This window comes from Manis pentadactyla, chromosome 1 (assembly GCF_030020395.1).
Source record: "Manis pentadactyla isolate mManPen7 chromosome 1, mManPen7.hap1, whole genome shotgun sequence".
Lineage (NCBI taxonomy): Eukaryota > Metazoa > Chordata > Mammalia > Pholidota > Manidae > Manis > Manis pentadactyla.
The window spans coordinates 204,528,829-204,548,335 of record NC_080019.1 but is presented as its reverse complement, the minus strand read 5'-3'; the positions used below and the strand labels follow the sequence as shown (position 1 = coordinate 204,548,335).

The following is a 19,507-nucleotide window of genomic DNA, read 5'->3' as shown; positions in this document are numbered from 1 at the left end:
AACTCCTAGAAGAAAACACAGGCAGTAAACTCTTATATTAGCATTGGCAATTTTTTTCTGGATACATCTCCCCAGGCAAGGGAAACAAAGCAAAAATGAACAAGTGCAACTACAGCAAACTAAAAAGCTTCTGCACAGCAAAGGACACCATAAACAAATCAAAAAGTCAACCTACTGTAGGAAGAATATATTTGCAAATGATATATCTGATAAGGAGCTCATATCCAAAATAAATGAAGAACTCATACAACTCAACACCAAAAAAAAAAAAAAACCCAAAAAACAAATAATCTAATAAAAAAATGGGCAGAGGACCTAAACAGATATTTTCCCAAAGAAGACATATAGATGGCCAACAGAAACATAAGATGCTCTGCATTACTTATCAAGGAAATGCAAATCAAAACCACAATAAGATTATCATTTCACGTCTGTAAGAATGGCTAACCTCAACAAGACAAGAAATAACAAGTATTGGTGAGGATGTGGAGAAATGGGAACTCTCCTACCCTGTTGGTGGGATTGCACATTGGTGCAGCCACTATGGAAAACAGTACATAGGTTTCTCAAAAAACTAAGAATAGAAATATATTTGACTTAACAGTTCCACTCCTGAGAATTTACTCAAAGAAAACAAAATCATTAACTCAAGAAGATATATGCACATCTATGCTTATTTAAGCATTATTTATAATAGTGAAGATATAGGAGTAATCAAAGTGTCCAGCAATAGATGAATGGATAAAGATATGGTACATGTACACATTGGAATATTATTCAGCCACAAAAAATACAGAAACCTGCCATTTTCAACAATGTGGATGGATCTAGAGGGTATTATGTTAAGTGAAATAAGTCAGAGAAAAACAAATACCATATGATTTCACTTATATGTGTGGAATCTAAAAAACATAAGAAACAAAACTGATTAATCAACTCATTAACATAGACAACAGATGGTTAGGATGGGAGGGATGAGGGGGATGAGGGCATGAAAAAGGTGAAAGATAAAGAGGTACCAACTTCAAATTAGTCACAGAGACTGAAGTACAGCACAAGGAACATAAGTATTAATACTATAATATCTTTATTTGGTGACAGATGGTCACTACCCTTATCACTCTGAGCACTTACTAATGTATGTAATTGTTGAATCAGTAAGTTGTTCATCTGAAATCAATGTAATATTGTATATTAGCTATATTTCAACAAAAAATGATTAGTCACAATATGTGCAAACATATTAACTAGATTGCAAATTAACGGTATTGGAAATGTATTGGAAAAAGGTCCTTTCCACTACTTTAGATAGAATAATCTGGCGAGATTTCTCTAAGATGAATTGGAAGCTAAAACCTGAGGATGAGAGGAATTAGATTTGTCAAAGGATGGGGTTGGAGGAGAGGACAGAGTTTGCAAAAAACCTAAGACAGACCAAAAGCTGGACATGTGGGTGTGGAGGACCCCTGTAGCCACAGTGCAGGGAATGAGGGGACAGAAACGAGGGGAGACAAGGAAGTAGGAAAGGGTCAGATCATGCATACCCTGTAGGGCGTGATAAAAGCTTTTTATTCTAAGTCAGTGGAAAGCCCTTGAATGGTCTAAAGGGTTTTAAACAAGGGAGAGACATGCCTGGCTTATTTTATATTCTTCATGAACCATAAACCATCTCACTACCTTTTGAAAAAATTATGCAGCATCCAGAAAATAAATCTAAGTACATCCCAATAATGTGTTCTCATTTCTGTGATAGTTTTTACATTATAATATTGTGATAACCAAAAATAAAATCACTTAAAATGAGGATACCTAGAACATAATAGCACCATTTAAGTGATAGGAATGTGCTTCTGGAAAAAGACTTAAAGTGCACCTGTCAGAGTGTTTTCTATTGTATTGCACCTCATTTCAGGTCTACCCATTCACCTCTTTTTGTGGTGGTTGTCAAATATGAACGTGACTCATCATGGACAGAGGACACACTTTGTACTGCTTTGTTTTTAAGCAATGATATTTTCTCTAGCTAGCCCATATTCCTTCCTCACACCTACTGATCCCCAATAAGAATGCCTTCCAAACAGCTTAAGGTTGAGAATTAGGGAACCATAGGTATCAATTCTGAAGCTACTAAACTTTTGGGACATTCAGTGCTCATGACAAGCTCAGCTATAAATCTGAACACCCTAATTTGGCCTTCCATGAAGAACTGTCCCTTTTGACCATCAGACACATGAGTACAAGAGCACCTATCTTGGGAATAAATTATGGGATGGATCAGATTTTATTTTTTGAGGCAAGAGAATGGAATTTCAAGACATATTATGGAAGTGTTCCGAGGAGACGTCCAAGCAGAGAGCGACAGCCGGAGGCCTGCCTCACTCCGTGGCTCTTCAGGGTGTGTTTTAGAAAGGAGCGGGAGCACGGGGAGCACGGCTTGGCTAGACATGGAAACTGGGGCAGGAGGGCAGATGCTCCTGCCACGTGGTCACTTGGTCAAAGAGCAGAAGCAGGAAGCCATCACTATCCTGGGACACTGACGACACCTCCAGCTTCCAGATGCACTCTCTTAAATATCCCTAATTCCTACTGGCCTGTTCTGTCACTATCCCCTGCAAGCAGACCACCTCCTGGCCTCATCTACTCTTCAGCCTCGTCTATCAAAAAAGTACAACTGTAGGACAAGCCTCAGTACAAACTATCCCAGCATGGCATCGGAGTTTGGCCCTTTTGGCCATCAAGAATTGAGAGGCTTTCACTGAGTAGCTCCTACTTTGACTGAACACTGTATACAGACATCACAGAAAAGGAAACGTAAGCTCACTGCCCTGGAGCAACTTACACTGCAGCCGATTTGGCCAGCTGTCCATCTCAGCAAGAAGGCTAATGGAAATGAAACTGCAGACCAGTCATCACCAGATTCTGGTGGCCACACACAAGCATAGCTTCGGCACATCAAGAAGGTGTGAACTGACATCCTCCTAGTTGTTTCTTCTCCTCGTGTGCCCAGTTGTTGCCCCACAAACATCTTGCAACATTCTTCCTGTTTAACATCCAATTTTCAGACCATCCCTCTCTGTTCTACTTGCTAAATCTCTCACCCTTATAATCCCTTTTTATCCTCACACTTTACCATTTGTTAAATCAGCAGAGCCAAGACTTTAGCATCAGAAACCTAAATTGGAATCCTACTTTAAGGCTTTCCCTCATTCAGTCAACAACCGGTGGAAGCCTATTCTGTTCTAGGCTTTGATCGAAAGACAAAACAGTAATTGTACGGGCCATTTAATCTCTCCAGGCCTAAGTGTCCTCACTTAAAGAAAATGGCAATTATGTTGCCTACTTCATATGGCCACAACCTTGGCATGTGGATTAATGATATAATGTAACTGAAAAAGTTGTGTAAACTCAAGTGAGAAATAGATGTTATATCCACCACCACCATCCTAGAACTGTTAACACATCTTTTCAAAAAACACTCACATAAATTGACTGATTGGATTCTTGCTGTAAACTGGCCAAAAAGGATTAGTAGGACTCGTCCACAGATGAAAGACCAAGGTGCCAAGAATACAAGTGACTTCCTGCAGAAGCTAAGACTAGAATCCAAGTCTCCTGACTCACTGCCCAATGCTATTTTCACTCTTCTTAAGCTCATTTGCATAAAGACCTTTCGGGAAAATGCTGTTACTTACTTAGGATATCTGGAAAAAAAATAATAGCTTTAACCTTACATCAGCAACCAAGGCATGACTTCTCGTCTGGATTCCTTCCCCCGTGCCCTGAGAGACATTCTCAGGCGATGATCTGACAGTTTCTAAAGTAAGCACAGAGAAACAAGCCCTCCCCTATCAGGAACATGGAAACCGTGCCATATTTTACTTTCTCTGAACACAGAGACCAGCAATGGAGTCACATGAATAGTAGGAAGGCAGGTAAGAAGGAGCTCACACCAAGCCAGCTGATGCAGACAGTTGTGCAAACAACACCTGAAGCAAGCTGCAGAGCCACAGGATTTCCCGGCCACAGTCACCTAGGGATTAAACATGAGCCCTAAGGACTGCAGGCTCCAAGAACAGGTTCAGTATTAAGAATCATTTCTATTTAGTCACGCTCAAGAAAATCTGTTAAGCTCCAATGGATAACTATTAAGGATCAGTGAAATGATATGTTTTAATTTTCCCATTATCTCTTATATCTCACAACCTTAAATTGCATGTCACATTCCTAAACAGAAGATAGCCCTTACTCAAAATACTCTTCCAACAGTCACATCATCAAAGAAAGAGCATCAGCAGATGGCTCCTTTGCTAGCCCGGCTTTCCTTAGCTAGGCCTATCCCAGGCATGAGTAATTGGCCCACACTGCCATAATTTGAAGCACCTACTAGGTACATCAGAAGGACTTAGCCAGCTACCACTTACATCCAATTCCTCACTTCTAAGCATAATCATTCCTGAAAATTCAAGGCCAAATGTCTGAAATTTGAACAATACACACATTCTTTGCTTATTTGCGGAGATTAAAAAATGTGTGTAAAAATCCCTCGTTGGGCTTCAGGTGCTTGCCAACCTCCAGCCAGTCCACCCATCGTCCTAGAAAACTAAAAACCTTGGGACTTTGGTGCAGGGATGTTCCTTTCCCTACTGTGAAGCTTCTGCAGCAGGCACATCTAACGGTTGAGCAGCCATCAACCCCTTATCCTCCAAAGTGGGGCACATCAGGTACCGGGAACAACGTAACCTCAGGTGCCTGCCATTAATTCAGCTCTGCCTAGTGCACATCTCCACCTCCCATCTCAACAGAGACGCTTGGGCTGGATAAGAGGAACCGCACGGGATGGAAACCTCTGAATGAATGCTCAACTAACCACAGTAGGTTTTCTGATGCTGAAATGGCCCAAGGCTTGACACTATGAACCTCCTCAGCTCCCCAGAGAAGGGGGTCAGTGATGTGACATTGTCACCTTGATGACTGGCAACAGGAGCTGCCAAACGTGCCACCACAGAGTAACTAAAATTCAGTTTGGAATTGCTATGAACTGTGCAAATGCATGGAGTACATGAAAGCTGACCATGTGCCAGCTGAGGGCCATCTGTACAGGCTTAAAGCCACAAAACCAAACTTAGGTTATAGCTTATGTCGTGACCCACTGTGGGGCTGCCCCATGCTGGCATAAAATCCTCACCGAGTGAAGTTCACCCATCTGCCCAACGTGTCCCCTGTAGAGTGCATGGGGGCCCCACCCTGACACCACTGTGTCTAGGGAGTAAAAATAAAATTCAAGTCTGGCCTTTTTGAGCAGACTATCAATTCCCACCATTTTTCAACGCCATTAGAATAAAATGATCTTTGCCTTTCTTGTGTTTAGGCTATTGTGAATCTGTCTCTTACAGCCTTCCACAACAATGTACATGAACAAAGGGAAACTCTTTGGCATTTTTAGTTTACTCTGGAGAGGCTTGTTCTTGCCATTTAGAATTTCCTCTTCACAAGCACTGAAATGCCTCTTCCTTGCAGGGACCTATCCCCCCCAAGAACAAGAAACATGAATTTGCATCATAGTCTAAAAGCAAACTCCTATGAAACCTGAGTCTAACTCTCCTTTGTCCCCCAGTCTCAATTCAGCCTATTAAAGCCTAGATAAAGTCTCCTAACCCATGACACGGTGTATCCTTAGGAAGCACTCTAGTTATCAGCATCAGTAAATATGGTCAATTCTCATTATCACAGTAGATATGTTCTATAAAGTCTCCAAGAACACTGAATTAGTTAATACTGAACCATCGCTCCTAGGGAAAACACAACATTAGGTTCCTGCAAGCCTCTGGTCACATTTTTATCAACTGATCACTACACTGTTTTATGAGTGTTTCTGTTTGAAGACTCCTTATTCAATGTCTACTGATGACTCATTACCGTTAAAGTCATGGCCACACTCTGTAAGTCACGCCTGAATGAAGCCTATCTAAAGCACTTATTTTTTCAGTAAGGCACATCACAACCTTCTTGCTTGTAGGAACACTGGACAGAGCCGCCCGCATATTACACTAAGGGGCCACTTTAAATGGCAACACCAACAAAAAGCCCTCAAATGAGAAAAACGTGGCACTACGTACACAGCAAAAGCACACTTGTTCAGTTTGAGAGCTGAAACAAGACAGAGTATTGCCTTGTTTGACCTCAGTTGGGAGCGTGCGCTTGGGGAGACTCAAATTTTTCACCACTGTACATGCGCATGGATGTCAGAAAGTGCCACAAGTACTGACTCTGGGTTACAAATAAGTTTTAATGAGTAGACAAATTTACAAATACAAGGATCGGCTGTCTCTGGTTATCAGACCTGCAGCATGAGACAGAGCATGTTCTGCAAGGTTCTCCTCCGTTGCAAAAGAGCTATGATATTGTATCCCGGTAAACAGAATTTTTCTGGTTTTAGTACCTCCCACATACATGCCTTCCTGTCTTACCCTGGCAGTTTATACTATGAAGACTTAGCAGTCCAGTTTCCAAGTTCTTGCTGTTGTTTTAATGTGAACAAACCATAAACGGCTACAGAATGATCATCAGCAACCAGTTTTTAAACTCCCATATACAGACTTCATTAACTCTTGATTGGGTCTCTAAAATAATCACAAATGAGCCTCCGTTAACATATCTTACAGAAATTTAATGCTAATAAACTTTCTCTCACCGGGTTCTCATAGCTGCAAAAACTAATCTGTTAAAATCACCACACAGTGTCATACTTTTAATCACATTAGAATTTCCCCAATGTCCTTGGCTTTTGCCTCACGAGTTTCAAAACTGTTTTACAACTCAAGTCACATTCAAAGTTGCAAAGCAACTTCTACCATGGCTTTTTTGCTTATTATTTCATTACTGGCAAACTAAAAGTTGCAAAGCAGAACTATCTAGGAGAGAGAGACACCTGGAAGAGACACAAATGAAACCTTCCTCTGGATTTGTTTTGGCAACCACCAGAGGCTGGTAACAAGGCCAATTCCGTAAGGAGTTAAAAACAATCTCCCATTACAGAACTACATATCAAGAAGAACATTTGAAAGTTTGAGTTTCATAATTATTGTGTCGTAAGAAGCAGTAAGATCTTAAGGTAAACTCCTAGTTCGAAATCAGCTGGGAGAAGTGGGAACAACGGTGTTTAAGAAGCTCTCTCAAATCTCCTAAGACTTTTACAAGTAACATAACACAAACTACTTACAAAGCATGTTATTCCTTGTAATCCCTGAATCTTTATAGTATATTGGACCACATACGTTCACTCTCTCAAAGAGTAAAGTACAAAGGTTAAGCAGAAATAACTTTTTCTGGTCACAAACATAGTAGGTGACAGACAGGATTTGAACTCAGGTCTCCAGAAATAAGCCAGAGCCGTTTTTACTATAACATTCACAGTTATGGAATGTACTCCATGGCCATTCATAGCAGAATTCTCTTCTTAATTGTACTATATTTCGGTCAACATAAAAAATTAGTTCACATTCCCTTCCAAATGGAAAGCAAAGGTAGGCTGTCTAAAAGTGTGAAAAAACAGTGGCAGGAGAAATCGCCTGGGATTAAAATTTTGCCAAAATTAAATAACAGATTGAGGGGTTTAACACCACTTCTACCTTGGAGGAGAAGACTTTTCAGCCAGATGCAACAGGAAACGCAAGAAAAAAATAAACAGAGAACTGTACCGAGAGTAAGGCAACAAATTTCTGAGGAACGTATTTCCAAACCCATTATTTAAAATTAGAGGATTGAGATTTAGAGGTGATAAAGAGCTTGTTCTAAAACCGTGCCAATCAGTAGGACGGCCTTAAGGCGCTGAGCTCAAACCTCTCTTTAAACAACCCACGCTACTGCCCTCACAGTCATGCGCAGACCTCATGAGCAGCAACAGGAAACAATGGACGTTACAATTACAAGTCTGTGGACCTGAATCTAGAGCAAACGGTTAAAGTTTGGTATGCTGGCATGCTAAAATGGTATGCAAAAAAACTTAAAATAACTAAAAAAAGAAAATGAGCATTTCTTGTTTTTACCTTTGAATGTTCAGAGAAAACAAATGCCAGCCTTCATTTTCGTCGAAGATTAGTACCTTTCCAAGAGAGTGGGGGCAACCAGCTGCTGATAAAAACTAGATGAGCCGTCTCCACCCCCGCTCCCCGAGAGGCTGGTTCTTATTAAGAGGAGAAGGAAATAAAACTAGCAAACATACACCACCAATGATCAAAGCGAAACCGATTTTTTAAGAATCATTTAGTTCGAACAGACGAAGACATGCCAGAGAAGTGCGTAAAGACTAAGTTAATAGCCGCAGCAAGTTCTGTCATCCTAACCTAAGACATTTAAACGTTATGAATCAAAGATGACTTCCAGCAAAACAAAAAAGGCTAAAACCTCGGCTTTTCGGCGACGCCTTACACTCGGAGCAGGACGAGTCTGCCTTGTGCGCAGGGGGCAGGGAGTATAGGAAGAGGAGGTGGACCCGTCCCAGCGGCCCATCGTCGGCCCATTCCCGCGGTCCCGCACCACAGCCTCCCCTGGTGCAGGCCAGGACCAAGGGCTGCGGGGCGCTGGGCCCCTTTTCTGGCCCGGCGCCCCCCGATTATCAGTATTGGGGACGCCTTCCACTAGGGACCCTTCCAGAAGCTGGACCTCCCTCCGGGAGCCCCAAGTTGCCCCGGGAAAACAAGCCACCGCCTCCTTCCAAGAGGATGTCCCCGGTCCCGCCCCGAGTCAGCCCGTCAGACTTCCCCGCAGGCCAGCCCTCGCCCGGCCGGGTTCTCCCGCACTCACCGCCGGGCGACTATCGGCGCGCCCGCCTCAGGCCCGCGGGGCCCCGTGGGGGGCGGAGGCGGGGGCCCGGCGGCCCGGCGCACGGGGCGCACTCCGGAGCGCGCAGACGCACAGGCGCGCTCGCACCCGCGCTCCCGCAGACTCACGCCCCCCACGCACACCCGCACGCACACGCACACGCGGGCGGCGCGCGCCGGACCGGCTCCGCGGCGGACGCGAGCGCGAAAGCGCGAGGAATCCCTGGAATGAGGCGCCGCCCGCCCTCACCCGGGCTCTGCGGGCTCCGCGGGCTCAGCCAGGCCCGCCAGGACACGCCCCCGGCGTGCCCCGCCCACCGAGCAGGTGGGGCCCAGCCCAGGTGAGCTGGCCGGGAGGCGGGGGCAGGGCCTCGCGCGCCCCGGAGAGGCTCTTTCCCCCTCCCCCGCCCGCCGCGCGCCCGGCGGCACCTCTCGCACCTACGGGCGGGTGCGGATGCGCTCGGGCGGCGAACCTCCGCTAAGGGCCCTGAGCCGTGCGGGGCCCCTCGGAGGACGCGCCGGGCAGTGAAGGCGCGTGGACCCAGCGTCTCCCACAGCCCCGAGGCCGGGCCAAGGGAACACCCCTTAAGTGCGCCCGCACACGCGAACCTCCCGCGCGCCCAGGTGCCTGCTGCTGTGGGCCAGGTACGCTCCCCCACGCACACAGGGCGCCCCACGCCCCGCGGGGACCCAGCACACGTGACAGCGGCGTCCACGGCCGAGCCACACTTCGTACCCTCGGGACCTGCTGCCACCGCCACACACAGCCAGCAAGTGCCAGAGAGTTCGAGCCAGACGCGCAGCCCCTACGCCGCCAAGGGCTTCAGACCCGCACCGGTCCCGGGCTCACACGCGAGAAGTAGCGCCGGGAAGGGCGGATGACCCTCCGGCGCTCAGGGCTCGGCGTTCACACCCTCTCAGCCGCGGGGCCCCGGCGCCCGCCCTTGCCTCCCGGCCCCCGGGTCTCCGCGCTCCACGGGCGCCGACCTGGGCCCCTGGCTCCTCACTACCGGCTCACACCCCGCCACACCGCCCCGACAGGCCGGCGGCCACACTTACCTGCCGGCACAGGTCGCACTTGCTTGGGGAGGCGTGTGCTCAGTTGCCGCCGCAGTCAGAACGGCCGCTGCAGTCCGGGGCTCTCGGACGCGCCTCGCTTTCCTCCCATTAGAGCATTGCACGCTCCTCCACTCCACGCCACACACCCCGGGAGCCCGGCGGCGGCTCTCCTCCCCCCTCCCTCGCCCGGAGGAGGAAGTCCCCGTAAATGAAAACAGTGTGCAAGGGAAGGAGGGAGGGAGACGAGTGGAAAGAGGCCCCTCCAGCCGCTCACACACTGGCGAACTCCAGAGTCCACAACCCAGTCTGCTCTGAAATGTGTCCGGGGAGGAGCAGAGGAGAGGAGGTGAAACATTTCTAATTGGTGCAGGTTCTTATTACAGCAGCAGTGTAGACATGTGACCACGGAAAGAAAAGCCCTATCTTCAATTTTTTCCGGTCATTCTCTGGAGATTCGGTGGTGGGTGGTAGGAGGGGTGGAGGCCTGATACTCCCCTATCCCCCGCAGCCCTTGCCCCATTGTTTTCCCATACTGCCACAATTAAGAAAACATTTGCTTAACATATCCAGCCGCTAACTTCATAAAATAAATAGAGACTGGACTTCCTCTGGTTTGCTTTAAAAGGCTTCGTGTTGCCTGCCTCCTGGCTGTTCTCAAACCTCAGTCATTATTAGGGGCTCCTACTATAGGGCTTTCCTTGGGAGAGCGCTCTGCTGAGAGGGAATGATAATAAAAACAACCAGCTTGCGTCAATGCTGGAGGAAAACGCTTTGCAGTTTTCAAACTTTTCCCATCTATTACCTCATCTGAGCATGTCAAGTCACAGCATATTATCTCATTGATCTTAGCTTCTGTTGGTAGCAGGACAGGTGTTAATAGTTCCACTTTGCAGGGAGATTAGATGGTTTATCTAGAACAGGTGGAGGTGTTGCCCTAACCAAGAGCCTAGGTCTGGCGGGGCCTTGTGCAACACACTCTCCTCCAGTTCACCCAGGGCCGCTGCCAATGGGGCGACCCGAGTGACCTGGCTCACAGATGAAAATTCACAGATTGAAGCTGGGAAGGCTCCCAGTTTTCTCAAAAGTTATTTTTACATAGACTCCAGAGTAGTCATCAACAGTGTCAGACTTACATCCTGAGAACCATCATTAGAGGAAATTTTCATCCTGTCAAATTAGGACCAGGAATGAGGAAAAAAGGAAGACTGGGCAGATTTCAGTAAGCGTGGGAAGTTAACAGAAAAATTCTTTGGATTTGGACAGACCTGAATTTGAATCCAAACTCCATATCTATTTGTTGTAGGACTCTGGGCATGTCATCAAATCCAGTTCTCATCCATAAAACAGAGATACTAATTCTTACTTTGAAGAGCTGTTGCATGGACTAAAGATTAGACAGAATATTCCTTGAATATTCACATCTCCCTCCTCCTCTCTTCCTGCCTTAAATCCAGGCCTGCTGGGGCACCTTATGAAGAGATAACCCCCTGGAATCATGGAGGCATAGGAAAGTGACCTGCCCAGATAGTGCAAATGAATAATGATAGCAATCATAATACAACTGCATATTTATAAAATGGCTCTGGGGTTTACAAAGTGTCCCCACATACCATTATCTCATCTGATCTTTAGGCGACTCTGCCATTTGTATGCTGCTAAATGATTTCCATTTTGGGTCAGTGTGGTGGTCCTAAAGCTGCCTCTTTCATGTCCATCACTGCTTAGTGGGAGCCTTACTCTGCAGATAAATCATGGGGACAGAGGGCCTTTTCTCAGGGATGCAACCAGTTTTCGACCTTTCCGAGGATTAATCTCACTGCTTCCCTTATATCAGCATTCATGTGAGTTTGCTCTGGCATCATCTATGCATGGTTCTTTTAAGCTGGCTGTTTTAGTTGTGCAAAAGAGACACACTCAAGTAATTGTGTGAAAAAGAGGGTGTGCTGTCAAGATACAGGGAGACTGAAACTGGAGTATGTCAGACATACAGAATATTCCCACAGTGGAACATTAGACAGCAGCCCAAACAAATGGCATACTGACCTGCAGCAAGAAGGATGAATCTTGACAAAACTAAATGAAAAAAATAAGTCCCTAAAGATTACATACAGCACAATATCCTGTCTGTAATGTTAAAAACAAGATGAAAACTAATTGTAAGAGTACATACATCTGTAATAACACCATATTAAAAGGAAGTAAGGGAACAATGAAGTGAGGATTCAGAATGATGGTTACCTACGAAGGGACTTGTTGGTTTGATGTAGGTTATCGTCAAGGTCAGAGCTTTCGGGTGGTGGGTTCACAGGTTCACTATCAAAAGTAACTACTTAAGTGATAGTTGCACAACAATGTGAATGGCACTGAACTATTCCCTTAAACATGGTTAAGATAGTAAATTCTATATTATGTATATTTTTACCAAAATAAATACAGATGGAGCTACCGGGTGGGGTGAAAGGTGACAAATTTATAAAAACAAAAACAAGAAACTCCGTAAGTAAGCTAACTAAAAAAGTACATGTTGGCTGTACATGGACCACTGGTGAGAATGAGTTGCACACCAAGGATTTCATAAATGCACCACAAATTGTTATTTTTAAAGAACAACTAAGATAATCCAGAAGGTGGGTAAGTAGAGATTGAGAAGAAACAAATGGCCCTGAGTTGATGATGGTTGAAGCCAAGTGACAGGTACAGGGGAGCTGGTATAGTGTCTCATCTGCTCTTTCATGTGTTTGAAATGTTTCATATTAGAATATTTTATAAATTAAAAGGAAAAAAGTGCAGAAGACCAAAGGATGCACTCTGGCCCATTATTCTGCCTCCCCCACAGACCACAAAGTCACTGACCACACTCCCTGTTTCTCTGCGCCTCCTGCCCCAGTTAGTTCTTTCCCATCTCTGGCCCAAGGAGCTTCCCCATTGCATTGGCTCCCTTATTCCTGTCCCTGCTCAGCCCTTTGGCTTTGTCCCCACTGGTAACTGACTCTTTTTATACCTTCAAAGTTCAAATTGCTGAGAGACACAATCTGATTCTTCTCTTTCTACTAATCCATAGAAATGGCCACAATCTGATCTACCTTGAAGTCATGTGTCCATGAGGGTCCTGGAAGTCAAGCATGGCCCAGTGATGAGAAATGAGAGGGAGAAGAGGCAGAATCACAGGGTATACAACGAGCTGCCAGCAGACAGCGGGGGTCGGGGTAGCACAAGGCTTGTGTAATCAGTGCAACACATTGAAAGACCCTCAGGAGTCCAGTGAGGTAAGAATAAAGTCTTTGCCTTTCCATTCGTTCCTTATAATATTTTAAGGCTCCACAGTTAATAGGTATTGTAAGAACAGTTTTCCTTTCCACACCAGATTCCCAAGAAGTAGTTGATTTCTCAGTTTGCCCTCCCATGTCATACTTCTAAGAGGGAAATAGGCAGACCACCAATGGCTGCCAATCTGAAATGCTCACAGTGCACAGAGACTACTGTTCTTCTGATGCACTAAAGTGTCTAGGAAGAATGTGTTTTTCTACCCTGTGTCCTTTTGCTCATAATGTGCTCACACGAATTTCTCCTATTCTTTTCTTCACCTCATTCCAACTTGTTCCACAAAGAGCACTGAGGAGACAGAAGATGTGGGATCTAGTTCAGAAGATGGGTGTTTTCTAGGTAACAGTGTGAGCCCATGGAAGTCATTGTACACCTCTGGGTCTAAGTCTTCACACCTGTGAGGAGCTTAGCCCAGATCAGATTTGGCAGACAGGTTTGATCTTGAGCACCAGCTCTGCCTGGAGCCCTCTGTTGAGGACTCTGAAGCCATAGTTGATGTTCAATGAAAAAAGAGTGTTACAGTTGATTAGTAGTGTCTGCTGTGGGCAGGGAATAGGAACTGGTGAACCAGATGTTTGCCATTTTTGATCTAGAAGAGCTCTGAAAATCCCTTCTAACAATCACTTCTCTCTTTTTCTTATAAAGTGAGGATGGGAATTTCTGCTTTCCTGGAGGCCAGAGTCAGCAGTGGAAAAACTCAGATGATCTTATTTCAATAAGAGAATACAGAATAAGAAATTATCTAAAAATAATAACGACACCTAACATTTAATGAGAACCTACTTTGGCCTGGGCACTGTATTAAGACAATTATCTAATTTAAGCCTCAAAACCAGCCCCATGAGGTTGAGATTATAAATATCTCCATTAAGCAAATGAAGAAATGGAAGCATAGAGGTGTTACATAACTTGCCCAAGGCCTTAGAGATCATAAAGGTGCAACTAGAATTGAACCCTGACAGTGTGATTCCGAGTCCACATGCTTAGCCTGTCACTCCACAGCAGACATCCCCTGGGAGCTTGCTAGTAATGCAGACTCTCAGACCAGAAACTACTGAAATAGAATCTGCACTTCAACAAGCTCCCCAGATGATTCATATTCACATTACTCTTTGAGAAGCACTGGTCTATATCATATTGTCTCCTAGAAGCACATTAGCCACCATTATTAAATGTTTACAATGTGCATGCACTGCACTAAGCACTGTGCCTACATAACTGCATTTAATCCCTATAAAAATCCTAGAAGGAAAATCGTACAAGATCAATGGATTGACCTATGTCGGTATGCTGGTTGTGATATTGTACTAAGATTTTGAAAAATGTTACCACTGGGGGAAAGGATACTAGATCGCTTTCTGTTATTTCTTATAATAGCATATGAATCTGTAATTATCTTAAAATAACAAGTATAATTTAAAACTCCTGTGACATAGGTTTTATTTTTCCTACTTTTAATATTGAGGACACAGCTCTAAAAAGGCTAAGTGAGAATCCCAGATTGGTAATTCAACTAAAGTACGTATTGAGGCCCCACTATGTGCAAGGCACTATGGGGATACAGCAGTGAACAAACATTGCCCTCACTGAACTATTATCCAAGCGCAGGCAGTCAGAATTCAAACCCAGATCTGACTTTCCAAGTCCTCTGCTGCTCAGATTTCAGCAATGGGGTCACAGGATTGGAACATGGTAAATGATAGAGCTATGGATGGTTAACACTTTGGCAGAATTTCCAGGCAGAAAGAAATATGAAAGGACCTAAACATGCCAGGCACACAGCAAGCACTCAATTCCCTTCTTTCCTTTCCTTGTCTTAGAGCCCAGAAATGAGGCCCACTTCCACCATGACCCAATGTGGATTTCACCCTTCACCCAACTGGATGGAGTCCAGCCATGAGGCCATTTTGCATGGTAGTAACCTGAGCCTTGAGCTGCTTGGGGAATTTGGTGAAGAGACATGCTTGAGGGCAGTGTTCCAAGGACCGTGGAGGTACCGTTGCAAACCTGTCAGGAGTCAGTGGTGAGCATTTTTCTGAATGTCAGCTCTTCATAGCACAGTTCTGAATGAGTTCCCCTTAAGCAAGACCAGACCAATTGCTCAGACCTTGCATCTCTGAGTGAGTGAGATCTAACACTGATCACAGATTGGATTTGTCCTCACACAAGGATTTTCCTTCATATACTGTAAGAACAGCTCTGCTTGGCAATATTTTCTTGCTGCCTTTCCTAAGAGACAAAGTTCAGTGGGGTGGGGCAGGAGATAATGAGCCATTTTCCACCGAAACGAATGTTGCAGATGCTAGATTTAAGGCCAGCTAGAGTTTGGGCACAATTAACTAGCTACCTGTCAGGCAGAGAATGGTTTGAGTTGGAGAACTTACCCAAAATGAGCATGTGTTTTTCCTCTGAGTGTGGAATCACTTGGAGGACGATAATACCTCAGGGAGAAATTCTCCAAACCAAGATTGCCATGTCTTGCTTGGATCCAATTTCTTCTTTTGCATTCAGCTCTTACAAGCATGTGCTATATATAGGCAAGAAGAAAGTAAACAAGGAAGGAGGAAGGCAACAGTACCAGGCGCCAGGTACATGCGAGGCACTACGCTGGGCATTCTCATTTAATGCCACGTGATCCTGCGAGGAAGACATTCACGACCCCATTCTACAGAGAGAACATGGGGGCACAGAAAGGGTGAGATATTTGCCTTGGTGCAACTACTTGAATCATGCAAAGCCAGGATTCAAACCAGCTGTCCTGATCCTCATTCAGCAATCTTCGACAATACGACTAAGTTCACCCAGAAAAGACCCTTTTGATAATCTCTAAGTAAATCGTTGATTCTGTTCTTGTAGACCAACACTTCAACTCTGAAGGAAACATCACCTCTGGTTGCCCATCCTCTGTACTACCTTGTGGAATTGAAAGTTACCGGGTTCCAACATCATTTTTGACACTGTGAAAGGCAGATGGGAATTAGGGAGGCTTCGGCGTCACACCAGAGTTCAAACCTGGGTCCCCCCACTCTAGCTGCACGACCTTGGGTGCACACATGGACCCTTCCCTGATTTCCACTCTCTCACCTATACAATGGGAGTGATTCCGATTTAGAAAGGTGTTTGCAAGACAAATACGGACAGGTGCAGAGACAGATATTGTATGATCTCACCTATATGGGGTATCTTTAAGTAAATAAAGTAAATAAGTAAACAAGCAAACAAACCAAACTCATAGAAAAAGAGATCAAATTTATGGTTACCAGAGGAGGGTAACCATACGAAAGTGACTTGGAGGTAGGTGGTCAAAAGCAACAAACTTCAGCTGTAAGATAAATGAGTACTAGGGAGGTCGCATACCGCATACTGACTGTAGCTACCACTGCTGTGGGGTGTATCCGAAAGTTAAGAGAGTAGATCCTAAGTTCTCATCACAAGGAAAGAAAACATTTTGTCTTTTTCTTTCTTTTGCATCTCTGTGAGATGATGGGTGTTAACTTACTGTGGTGATTGTTTCACAATATATGTAAATCATTACATTATACACCTTAAACATACACATTGCTGTATGACAGTTATATCTAAATAACTGGAGAAGGGGAAGGAAAGCCTGAGCTAAAAAAAAAAAAAAGGATTGAGGATTTTATAAAGTACTAAATAATTTGAAAACTATTAAAAATTATTCAATACTTAATCAACTTGATTACTTAAGACAGCTTTAACATCCAAGTCAACCTTGCTTTGGCTGATGAATTCATATTAGCTTGGATTTTTTTTTTTAAGTGTTTGTACATATTAGAACAGTCACATGATCAATAAAAGTGGGTCCCAGCTCAAAGTTTAATGTGTCTACTGCATACTGTGCTGGAATACCCAGTAAGCAGACTGTTTGTATGTAGGGCACCACAGTGTACAAACCTATATTTGAAAGAATCTGATATATATTTATATAAATGACTAGCCATCTTGGGCACTATTTCTTTAGACTATTTTTACAGCTTGATATTCTGAATTACATATATAAGGAGGCACCATAATCCTTCCGTGCTCACTGGCAGTAGGGGAAGTAGGTTTGGGTCCAACATAGATGAGGTTTCTGAAAAGAGGGAAAAAAGAAGGGCAAGGCTTTTCATTTTTTTCCTTCCAGAGTGGGAGAAAGCTTCCCAAAGAACAGTCAGCTGATGCCTCAGGGTGGTAGTACTGTCACTTCTGTCCCTTTGAGGCTACTAAAGCCCAGGGCTGCCCAGCCCACTGCTCCGGGAAGTCCATGCAGGCCCTGGGGTCAGGCACTGTGAGGGTCCTGGATCTGATTAGGGCAATCCTCCTCCCTCCCTTCTCATCCTAGCCCCTCGGCCCCTTCCTTCCTTCTGTCTCCAACACCATCTGTTTGCATTTACTGTCTGGATATTGAAGCTATGACTCTCAATAAAACACACATGGTCCTTCTCTCATGGAGCTTATACTCTAATGGGGAAGTGTTGGGGAGGAGGGAGAGGGAGAGGCAAGGAGCCAGGAAAGGTAATTGAAGTCATTTAAGTAACTTAAAATAGTAATAACAGCAATGAAAACCAAACAGGGCAGTGAAATGGACTGCTCGTGGCAACAGAAAGGGATCAGTCTGGTAGTGTGATCGGGGTGGGGGCTTCTGTGTGGGGGTGACATTTGATCTGAGGCCTGAATGAGCCAGTCATGCCACAATCAGGCAGAAAAAGGAGGGGCACAAAGGCTCTGGGGCAGGAGCACGTCGGCCATGTTTAAAGAACTGAGTGACAGCTAGGGTGGGGGGCCATAATAGTAGGGGGAGAGAGGGTTGAGATACAGTTAGGCAAGCGGGTATGCTAGGGAAGGAATTCAGACTATATTCCACATGCAGGAGGAAGCCATTTGAAGGGGTGACATGATTTGAGTTCTTAAAAGGACTTTCTGATGGCTGTGTGGAGACTAGAGCATGGAGGGTGTTGCAGTCCATTCAGGCTTCTGTAACAAAAATACCACAGACTGGGTGGTTTAAACAACAAACGTGTATCTCAGCTCTGGAGGCTGGGAAGTCCAAGATCAAGGTGCCCAGCATATTTGGTGACTGGTGAAGCCAACTTCCCAGTTGTTAGATGGGCATCTTTTTGCTGTGTGGTAGAAGGGGCAAAGGAACTCTTTGGGGTCTCTTATAAGGGCACTAATCCTATTAATGAGGGCTCCACTCTCATGGCCTAATCACCTCCTGAAGTCACCACCCACTAATACCATCACTCTGGGGATTAGGTTTCAACATACAAATTTGTGGGAACAAACCTACAGTCTAGAGCTGGCAGGGAGATAGAAGCAACAAAATAAGTTAGGAGACTTTTACAGTCTTTCAGATGAGAGGGTGGTGGTTCCAAATAGAATAAGAGATTAATGAGGACAAGTGGACAGATTTGAAGTATCTTTTGGACATAAATAACTAGTTAAAGTAATGCCAGCTTCTGTAGCAGATAATCCCCCAAACTTGGTGAGTTTTCACATAAAGTCCAAACAGGTGTGCTAGAAGAGCAATGGCTCTTCTCCAAGCAGTGACTCAGGGACCCAGGATCCTTCATTCTTGTGGTTCTGCCAGCCCCTGGGTCTGCAGAAACCTTTGCAGGATCTTCTTCATCCAGCAAGCAGATGGAGAATGAGAGCACAGAGAAGGCACACATGCTTCTCTATGGGCCTCACGGTAGCACAAATCCCTTCCACTTGTATCACATGATGAGAACTAGTCACTTGAATGGCAGGGAGCTAGGAAATGTAGTCCCTGTGTGAGCAGCCCCTTCCCACCAGCAGTTCTATGCAACGGGGAAGGGAACACAGATCTTTGGTGGCCGTTTCTGTCATGGTAGAGTTGGCAAACTTTTTGGGGGATTGCATGTAGGTATTGAAGGGAAGTGAGGCACCCAGGATGACTTCTTGGGTTTTGGCCTGAGCACAGGTGGAAGGTGGTCATTAACTGAAATGAATTGGGGAGGAACAGATTTATACCGGGGGCAGGAGTATCAAGTGTTCCAATTTGGACATATGCAGTATGAGCTGCCTACGAGATATGCAAAGGAAATGGTGAAAAAGCAGTTGGGTGAGCCAGGGCTGCAGAACGGGGGTCAATTTTGAAGATGTAAATGTTGCATTTCCCCTTTATCCACTGGCCTCTGATCCTGACACCTCTTCATGTAGTGGTATGGCCCCTCATTGCCCTTGACCTTCAATGCATCATATAACTTCCTCCTCTATTAGAAATAATATTGTACTTCTATTACCCATGAAATGATAGCTGTCACTATTATAAACATTCACTC

At 44.9% G+C, this 19,507-nt stretch overlaps 1 protein-coding gene and 1 long non-coding RNA gene across 3 annotated transcripts in view; one reads left to right on the top strand and one right to left on the bottom strand.

Moving 5' to 3' along the window:
• The window catches only part of VGLL4 (vestigial like family member 4), a 174,205-nt gene extending 163,816 nt beyond the window's left edge, over positions 1–10,389 (bottom strand). Inside the window, exon 1 of one of the 2 annotated variants that reach the window (XM_036911375.2) lies at positions 9,879–10,389. The gene's annotated coding sequence lies outside the window, so the exon portion shown is untranslated. Of the gene's footprint in view, positions 1–8,802; positions 8,942–9,878 lie in introns of those variants that run through there. The other variant, XM_036911376.2, reaches the window with a different exon arrangement.
• On the top strand, positions 9,012–17,515 carry LOC130684711 (uncharacterized). Its single transcript, XR_008999073.1, has 3 exons — positions 9,012–9,160; positions 12,940–13,144; positions 15,023–17,515. It is a non-coding gene; the product is annotated as an uncharacterized LOC130684711 (long non-coding RNA).
• Positions 17,516–19,507: the final 1,992 nt, after the last annotated feature.